Genomic DNA, 10,790 nt, shown 5'->3' with positions numbered 1-10,790 from the left:
CCACTAAATTTCATTTGCCACTTGTGCGCCCATTCCACCCAAATTGCCCCAGTTCACAATAGGTTTTGCATTATCTATAAATTTTCAAATGGCACCTTATACACCAAAGTCTGTGTCATGAATATCCATTCAGAAATGTAGGTCCTAATATTGCTGCAGAATATTGGGATAGTGGTAAAATTCATCATGTTTTCAAAAGCTTTGGATAGTTTGCCAGTCCAGGGATGATGGGTCAAGTGACTTCCTTCTGCACAATAATAACTCTGCGATTTTGTGACATGTTCTATCTATTTAATTTCAAGAAGTGCGGGCAATAATATTCTAAGTGTCAGAAGTTCATTTGTTAAACATCTGCAGTGAAAGGAGAGCTTGTGAGGAAGCCGTTGGCTATCAATCGACAAGAACATGAATGAGGTGTCACTAACAAGGCATGCATTGATTGCTCGTCCTAATGCCTCCTGGGCATGTAGTTGTGTGCTGCTTTCACAAACTGCTGGGGGTGCAGGTAGACAGGGCTCTAAGGGAGGGAGTTGCAGGACATTGACCCAGTGACTGTGTGACGCATGGTGATACAGTTCCAGGTCAGGAAGGTGTATAAGTTGAAGGGATACTTACAGACAATGGTATTCCCATGTGCCTCATGCACCAGTTCTTTTAGATGGTGTAAAAGTTGAAGGTCGAAAATGCTGTCAAAGGATTTGGGGGAATGCTTGCAGAGCATCTTATGGATGGTACATACTACTGCCGTGGTAAACTGATGTTGGAGGGAGCTCGTGTTTTGGTGGTGGGAGGGGTGCCAATCAAGTGTGCCATTTTGTCAAGGATTATGTCAAGGATTCTGAGCATTGATGAAACTATTCCCCCCAAATATTTGGGTAGTATTCCATCACACTAATGTTTGGTTAATGAAGGGTAAAGATTAAACAGATTGCTTGTGGAGTGAGTGGGTGATTCAGAAACTGGGGTAAGAGGAATTTGAACAGCAAACACTGTTGATCAGAATCAAAACCAGATCATTCCGATTTTACAGTGAAGGGGAACTAATGGTAATGCAACTGTCACAACTGACAACTAGTTTTATTTTCTTTTACAGAAATCTTCAGAAAGAGTTGTCTGTTTTATTCCGTCAGGTTGGCTTTTGAGTGTGTTTTACCTGTGAACCTCCTGTTTCTTTGCTGAAGGAGGCAAATGACTTGCTATGCTGTTAGTGGCTGCACTGGGACAGATTCGATTGTTTCAGAGACAAAAACAGAGAGGATCAGTTAGTTAGAGAAGCAGTAGCAGACAGTCACTGTTCCAGCAGCCACAAATCAAACCAACCAAATCCAGTTATGGAGATGCTTATCAAATTCTGCAACAGTGCAAACCATTTAGTGATGGAAGTTTTGTCAAGGAATATTTGTTTGATGTGGTCAATAATCTGCACCCCTGGGATATCTCAAAATGTAATTCTGTCAGCCTTGGGCTGAATACTGCTCAGGAGGGAATGTGAGACATAGCAACTGAGGATTTCCATTTTATTAGCATCATTTCTGGAGCAGATGGGAACCAGTCTACAAGAATGGGCTCCACCTGGACAAGAAGGGGTTGGCAAGATGGTTAAATGGGGAAGTGAAGAGCTTCTTAAAAAGGGAAAGAACATGTAGGTTACACGAAAAGATTCAGAAAGAATAAATAGAGAAGACTGCAAACATAAAATGAATGTAGAAAAACGTATAGTGTGCAGACAGGAAGGTCAACAATCCATAACAACAAACATGAATTTCAGAAAGGAAGATCACAGTGGTGCTCTAAAGATGCAGGATTTATTGAATTATGCCATCGTCAGTTGGACATGTCATCCGTGGACATCTTGAGCTTTTTGAAGAGGACACTTTTCAAAGCAGAGGCGACAACAGCAACAATATTTCATTTATACAAAGCACACGGGCTAATTGAACAGATCGATTCTGCAGAGCTTTCAGGGAGTGTTCACATAACCCAGTTTGTGGGAGTGGAATACAGTGATTTTGAATATGGTCAAGAAGTGCCATAGGAACAACAACCTTTGCCCTCACTCTCCTTTTCCGATACCCCTCGGGTCCACGTTAAATAAAAAAAGACTGCTAGAAGATTTCATTGCTTTAAGTGGAGGGCTCTTAAAGGAGAAGTCCAAATCTACAGCACTGCATCCAGAGAAAGAGAATTCAACCAGCCACAACCAATTCAGGGAGGAACCACAGTCCCAATAAATTGTGTGAAAAGTGACTTTGGCTCCAAACCAACATTTAGATAATTTGTAAATAATTATTTTCTTTTTCTGATTTTAATTGTGACTTGGCCAATGTCGTATTCTATGATAAAAAAAAGTTGCAAAACTGAGTCAGTAGCAGATGATGAAGGAATCTACAAGAGGGAAAAAATTATTTGACCTCATCATCACCAATCTGTTTGTTGCAGATGCATCTGTCCATGAGCTTATTGGTAGGAGTGACGACCATCCAGTCCTTGGGGAGATGAAGTCCCATACTCACATTGAAAATATCCTGCAACATGTTATGTGACACTACCACCGAGCTAAAAGGAATAGTCTTCAAGCAGGTCTAGCTCTAGTCAAAACTGGGCATCAATGTGGTACTGTGGACTATCACCAGCAGCAGAATTGTGTCCAGCCATTATCTGTAATCTCATGACTCAGCGTATCAGTCACGCTATCATTACAATCAAGAAGTGGATCAACCCTAGTTCAACGGAGACTGCAGGAAAGCTTGCCAGGAGCAACATCAGACATACCTGACAATGAGGTGTCAAGCTGGTGAAGCTAGAATATAGGACAGCTGAACCAGCATGCAATAAACAGGGCTAAACGATCCCACAATTAACAGAGTCCATCTAAGTTCTGCAGTCATGTTGGTAGTGGACAATTAAACAACTCATTGGTGGAGGAGACTTCACACTTATTATCTTCAATGATGGGGGATACCAATATATCAGTGTAAAAGATAAGGCTGAAACATTTGGAGCAATCTTCAGCCAGAAATGTCGAGTGGATGATCCATCTCGACCTCCCCTAGAGGTCCCCAGGATCACAGACACCAGTCTTCAGCTAATTCAAAACACTCCACATGATGAAGACATCAGATACTGCAAAAGTTTTGGGCACTGACAATATTCCAGCAATTGTCCTGAAGATCTGTGCACCAACACTGGCCAGGCCATTAGTCAAACTGTTCCAGTACAGCTGTTACACTTGGGTCTTCCTAAAAATGTGGAAACCTATCCAGGCATATCCTGTGCACAGTAAAGCAATACTAATCTTACATTGGTGCCACATCCGGCCACTCTTGATCATCAGCAAAGTGATGGAAGGGGCCATCGATAGTGCTATCAAGCAACAGTTGTATTCTTTTTATTCATGGAATGTGGATGTCTTAGAAACCTTCCAAATTCATGACCACTTCCATCTAGAAGGACATGGGCACCAGATACATAAGAACAATCACCTCCAGGCTACACGCCACCCTGACCTGGAAATCTTTACATTGCCTCACTGTTGCTGAGTCAAAATCCTGGAACTCCAACTATAATGACATTATGGGTCCATGGATTGCAGCATTTCAAGAAGGCAGCTCACCACCACCTTCTCCAGGATAATTAGGGATGGGTAATAAATGCTGGGCCAGCAAATGACACTCACATCCCATGAATGAGGTTAAGAAAGGAAACTGCAGATGGAGTAACTGTACAACTCCTGCTTTCCTCATCACCCTCCTCCTCTGGCCTCCCCCTAATGTCATTGTGCTTTCTGAACTGGCTGATCTGCCTCTTCAAATGCACATGGCAAAGGAAGAGTAAGGTCATAAGAGTGAAAAGGACCTTATGCTCACAGCTTCTAGCTTAGATAATGGCAGCCACATTTGCTTCCTCAGTGCCTGCATCCGTAAACAACTGATTACTCTTTGCTACCCCTCCCCACCCTCCTCTCTGACCTATCACCTCCAACCGTACCCCCATTCACCTATTGTACTCTTTGCTGCCCACTCCCCCCCCCACCCCCATTTCTCTCTCCACCCTGGAGGCTCCCTGCTTCTATTCTTGATGAAGGGCTTTTGGCCGAAACGTCGATTCTCCTGCTCCTCGGATGCTGGCAGAGCACCACTCTGATCTAAACTCTGGTTTCCAGCATCTGCAGTCCTCACTTTTGCCTTTGAATAGGCACTCCTGGCAGGCAGGTTCTCCAGCTGCCTCCTACAGAGGAAATGGTCTCAAAGATAAAACAAATAAGAACTAATAAATAATCAGTAAAAAGCTAGCTCACAGAAATAAAGAAGGAGCTAAAATAAAATCTGATAATGGGTGGAAAGCGCAAGCCTAATAATGAGCCATGTTTATGAATTAGCTACAAATATGATAATATTTCATTGCAGTACTATACATCAGACTCATTGCATGCTCAGAAGCTGCCAAATAAATATCTGTCGGTGACATCTGGCATTTTTTAAAGTATTAATTTAATGCATGGTCAGGGTTTAAATCAAACTAATTTAGTCTTTTCATTGAAAAGATGGAGAACAAATATTCAGATGTCTAGTCATTCCAGACAAAGTGCTGAAGTCACTCTCATGTCTTCCAAACAGAAATTGCTACATCTTTGAAGAACGGAGATATAAGCTGTTAAATCCTGCACTTGTTGAATTTTTCATCTCGCTTTAACAAATATTAAGAACACCTTTCATTTTAACTGGCTTTTGATGTCAGTGGGATATTGTTAACTGCTTTATAAGGGAAGAAAATGGATTGAAACCTGAAGCTTTAGAGAATAGACACAGAAAATTGCAGTTCACGGTGATATTATATAATGACTTTTGATGTGCAATTGAGAAACCCTTTCAAAACTGGGAAACAAAGCTGTGCACTTGTTCAGACCATAATTGTGCAATCAGAATGCTACAGGAATTGTTTGTAATTGACAAGTTTAATTCAACATATTGCAGACTTCAAAACACTTCAAACAGATGGTGGTGAGAAGAACATAATGAAAAAGAATTGTAGTATGTTATGTGGCCCCTTGAACCCCCTCCATTAGTCAATAAAGTCAAGGTGGTTCTGACTGTGGCCATAATTCCATGTTCCTACCTGTCATCCATAACCCTTGGCTCTCTCATCAATCAAAAATCTATTTAAGTCAGCCTGGAATATATATTCAGTCTCCGCTACTCTGCAGAAGAGAACGGCAAACACTAATGATGCCACTGAGAGAAGAAATTTTGCCTCATCCCTGTCTTAAATGGGAAACCCCTTACTTTGAAACTGTCGCTCCAAATTCTCAACATCCTTCCATCTTACCATGTCAAACCCCTCAGAATCTGATCATCTCCAAATTGTTCAACTGTTTCTTATAAAGCAAACCCATCATCCCAGAAATCAGCCTGCTGAATCTTCTCTGAACTGCTTCCAAAATCCTTCCTTAAATAAACTGACCAAAACTGCATGCAATACTCTTATACTTATTTCACTCCAAATCATTTGTAATAAAGGCCAATGAGTGGGTCAAATTGATGTACATCATGGCTAAGATGTAGAGTTGCATCTTATTGGAATTCTCCTGTTGCTAGCCTGTAATCTTAAGTGCATTGTCTGGTTACATTATTTGGGAGCACTGACATATATGAGCAGTTGAAGAAACACAATGGATGTAAGCTGGTGAAAATGTTTTGTACTTTTTAAACTTAAAGATCAGGAATAAGAAAAAGTGTAGAGTATGTTATAAAAGAAGGAGTAAAATACCAATGGTATTTCACAATGTCAATGTGGATAAATGAAAGGAAGATCACACTTGACAAACGTTTTGGAGTTTTGGGAATGTAACTAGAAGAATAGAAAATTGGATGTGGGTATTTGGATCTAGAAAGCTTTTGATAACATCAAAATAGATTAGTATCCAAAAACACAATGTATGCAATTGGTAGTGACTTATTGATATGGATTGATAATTGATCAGCAGGCAGGAAACAAAGAGTATGGATAAATGAGTTTTTTCTTGGATTTGAAAGTAGAGATGCTTTAGGTACCACAGAGATCTGTACTTGGACCCTTGCTTTCAAAAACATATCAATTACTTGGATGAGGGAATCAAATATAATATTTCCAAACTTGTTGAAGACAGAAAACGAGATGGGTTAGTGAGTGTGAAGAGGATTTAAAGATTTGTGAAGGTTTGTAGCTCAGGTTGAGGTTTAGGGTATAGGTTTGCTCGCTGAGCTGTAGGTTTGATATCCAGACGTTTCATTACCTGGCTAGATAACATCATCAGTGGCGACCTCCAAGTGAAGCAAAGCTGTTGTCTCCTGCTTTCTATTTATATCTTTCTCCTGGATGGGGTTCCTGGGGTTTGTGGTGATGTCAGTTCCTGTTCATTTTCTGAGGGGTTGATAGATAGCATCTAGATCTATGTGCTTGTTTATGGCATTGTGGTTGGAGTGCCAGGCCTCTAGGAATTCTCTGGCATTTCTTTGCTTAGCCTGTCCCAGGATAGATGTGTTGTCCCAGTCGAAATGGTGGGTTTTTTTCATCTGTGTGTAGGACTATGAGGGAGAGGGTGTTGTGTCTTTTTGTGGCTAGCTGGTGTTCATGTATCCTGGTGGCTGACTTTCTTCCTGTTTGTCCTACATAGTGTTTGTGGCAGTCCTTGCATGGAATTTTGTAGATGACGTTGGTTTCGTCCATGGGTTGTACTGGGTCTTTTAAGTTTGTTAGTTTTTGTTTGAGCGTGTTGGTGGGTTTGTGTGCTAAAAGGATTCCGAGGGGTCTCTGTAGTACTGACCCCCTCTCCCTCATAGCCCTATACACGGACGAGCTTCAAGGCAATTTAGATAAGTTGAGTGAGTTGGTAAAAACATGGATATGTGGATATGAAGTTGTCTACTTCAGAAGGGAAGACAGAATGGCAGAAACTAATTTAAATAAGTATTGATTGTGAAATGTTCATGTACAAAGAGAACTAAGGCTCCTTTACAATGGTTAATGAAAGCAGACAGGCAGATGCAGCAAGCAATTAGGAAAGCAAATGTTATGTTAACCTTCAATGCAAAAGGGTTTGTGTATAGGAGCAGCTGTACAGGGCTTTGGTGAGACTACACCCGAAGAATTGCATGCAGTTTCAATCTCCTTACCTAAGAAAAGATATATTTTCCATTGATGGAGTACGGTGATGGTTCAAAAGACCAGTTCCAGGAATGGCAAGTTTGCTGTATAGGGAGAAATTAGATCATCTGGAGTTTAGAAGAATCAGTGGAGATGTCATTGAAACAGGGAAAATTCTGACAAGGTTCCATTGACCCAATGCAAGAGATGCTGTTTCTCTTGGCCAGGAGGGTCTAGACCAAGATGTAATGGCCTCATGGATATGTAGTAGACCATTTGGACTGAGATGAAGAGAAATTTCTTCACTGCTAGGTTGAATCTGTGGAACATGCAATTGCAAAAGACTATGGAGGCCAAGTCAGGAATATAGTTAAGAAAGAGATTTCTAGAGGCTAAGGGTGTCTATAAGTATGGGGAGACAGCTGGAGTACGGCGGTGAGATAGAGGATTAGTCAGGACCATGTTACATGGTGGAGTAGACTCAATGGGCCTAATGGTCTGCTCCTGCGTCTATTTTCAATGTTTCTATATCTCTGTTTACTACCTTCCTTTTTACTCAGTTCCCAGTAGGGACAAGTTGTTGAAAGAGTTGCATGCTTTGTTGTGAGGCTTCTGATAAAAGAAAAACTAGAAACAGTACTTTATATTTAGAAACTGCATCTCATCTTTATTGATTGGGAATATTTTCTGGCATAGAGTGACTGATTCCAATTGGAAAATTGGCAGCTAGAGAAATCCAATAACTTATGGGTGACTGGTTATGATTCTATGTTAATGTTATTTATGGAAATTTCCTCCGTTATGGCTTTGTTTTCCTGAGCATCCCATTTACTGATCTTTGAACAGTGTAAGGCACCAAGTTCAAAGTGTGTTGGAATTGACCTACTGTCAGGCAATTGCTGAGCTGTTCCTTCATGTTTTCTCTGTCATCACTGACCTGTTTGAAGGACATCTATGGCTATTGCTGTGGTGCTGCCATTTTTCTACTCCTGATGCCATAATGCAAGAGTAAATTTTCCATTGCAAATCATCACATTTTTGAATGAAGAATAAGAGGACAACATCAGTCAAATAAACTTAAAACCAATGACATTCTGTTCTTAGTTGCTGATCCTGCAGACTTTGAGACTTCTTCCTGTGAAATAAATATCCTGCCCTTATGTTCAGTTCAGTGCCAATCATTCCTATAAATGGTTTCCTTTCCTTTTATAATTATGAGTAGAATCTAAATATACATTAGCACTACTAAGAGATATTGAGTGTGGGTTGATAGTTTAGAAACCAGTCTGAAATAATCATAATCATTGTTGGATTTAACATGTTCTTTGCACTTTTGAATTTGCACTGGTTACACAATGTTAATCACCATTCTCATTGTCTGTGTAGGGAGAGCAAGAGAAGTGAACCTTGAATGACCAGGGAGTTAGAATAAAAAAGGAAGCATATGTAATGTCTCGGAGGATAGGAACTGATGAAGCCCTTGAAATATAGAAGGAAAGTAGGAATTAACTTAAACAAGAAATTAGAAAGACTAAAAGGAGTCATGAAAAGCAAACAGAATTAAGGTGAATCCTAAGGCTTTTTACACAGATATAGAAAACAAGAGGGTAGCCAATGAAAGGGTTAGCCTACTCCAGAACAATGGAGGGGATCTCGGTGTGGAGCCAGAAGAGGTGAGGTCCTAAATGAATACTTTGGGTGGTAACCACCAAACAGAAGGAACTGATGGAAGATGATCTTAGGGGAGGGAGTGTCAAGTTTCTAAGCCAAGTTGCTATTAAAAAGGAAGAGGTGTTATCTGTCTTAAAACAGTATTAAGGTGGATAAGTCCTTGGGTCCTAATGGGATCTATCCCAGAATACTGAGGGAGGCAAGAGGATGCATTGTTTGACAGACATCTTTGTATCCTGTTTGGCCATAGGCAAGGTCCCAGAGGACTGGAGAAAGTCAATGTTGTCCCATTGTTTAAGAAGGGTGGCAGGGATAATCCTGGAAATCACAGGCTTGTGAGTCTCAGGTCATTGATAGTTTTGTGTGGGGGAGGTTGTGCCTCACTAACTTGATTGAGGTTTTTGATGAGGTAACGAAGATGATTGATGGGGCAAAAGTGATTGATGTTGTCTACACAGACATCAGTAGGGCTTTTGACAAGATCCTTCATGGTAGGCTGGCTCAAAAAGTGAAGCCTCATGGTATCAGGGTGGTCTGGCAAGATAGATACAGAACTGGCTTAGTTATAGGAGACAGAGGGTAGTGGTGGAAAGGTGCTATTCAGAATGGAGGTTTGTGATGAATGGTGTTCCATAGGGGTCAGTGCTGGGACCTCTGCTGTTCGTGGCCTACATAAATGATTGGAGAAAAATGTGGCTGGTCTAATTTGTAAGTTTGCAGATGATACAGATTGGTGGATTTGTGAATACTTGGGATGATTGTCAGAGGATTCAGTAGGATATAGACCAATTGGAGGTTTGGGCAGAAAAATGGAAGATGGAGATTAATCCAGAAAAATGCGGGGTGATGCATTTTGGAAGGTCAAGTACAGGTGGAAATTATACAGTAAATGGCAGAACCCCTAGGAATATTGATATGCAGAGAAATCTGGGTGTGCAGATCCACACATCACTGAAAGTGGTAGCACTGGTAGATAAGGGAGTGAAAAAGGCCTATGGCTGCTTGCCTTCATTAGAAGGAGTATTGAGTAGTGTGTAAGGATAGGCAAGTTATGTTGCAGCTTTCTACACTTGGAATATTGCATACAGTTCTGGTCATCACACTATCAGAAGGATGTGGATGCTTTGGAGAGGGTACAGAAGATGTTTACCAAGATGTTGCCTGGTATGGGGGATTTAAGCTATGAAGCAAGGTTGGATAGACTGGGTTTGTTTTCACAGGAACATAGGAGGTCAAGGGGCAACCTTGTAGAAGTTTATAAGATTATGAATGGCATGGATAGAGTGGAAAGTATGGAGCTTTTTTCCAGGGTGGTGGGGGTCAATTACAAGGGGACACAGGTTCAAGGTGCGAGAGGAGAAATTTAAACGAGATGTGTGAGGCAATTCTTTCACGCAAAGGGTGGTAAGTACCTGGAATGTGTTGCCAGAGGAGGTATTGGAGACAAAAAATCTGCAGGTGCTGGAATCTAAGGTAAACAAGCAGAGGCTGGAAGAACACAGCAAGCCAGGCAGCATCAGGAGGTGGGGGTCAACGTTTCAGGTGTTACCCTTCTTCAGGACTGGGGGTGGGTGTAGGGGCTAGTGGGGGCTGGTTGGTGAAGACAGGTAGAGGGTATGAACTGGTTGGTCAATGGGAGGAATGATTCCGGTTGGTGGCTGGGAGGAGTGGAAGGGCTGAGAAGGAAGACAGGGGATGGGAAGTTATTTGAAATTGGAGAACTCAATGTTGACTCCTCCCCGCTGTAGGCTGCCCAGGTGGAAGATGAAGTATTATTCCTTCATTTTGCAGCATGGTTCATTTTGGCAATGGAAGACGCTAAGGAAAGGGAACGGGAAGGGAAATTAAAATGGACGGTGACTGGGAGGTCTGGTTGGCCTTTGCAGGCCTGGCTGGGATGCTTGGCAAACCATTCCCTAAGTTTACGTTTAGTCTCCTCGATGTAGAGAAGACCACATCAGGAGCACCTGATGCAGTAAAGTAGGTTGGAAGAGAGG

This window comes from Hemiscyllium ocellatum, chromosome 3 (assembly GCF_020745735.1).
Source record: "Hemiscyllium ocellatum isolate sHemOce1 chromosome 3, sHemOce1.pat.X.cur, whole genome shotgun sequence".
Classification (NCBI taxonomy): Eukaryota; Metazoa; Chordata; class Chondrichthyes; order Orectolobiformes; family Hemiscylliidae; genus Hemiscyllium; species Hemiscyllium ocellatum.
Note: the sequence above shows the minus strand (reverse complement) of the source record.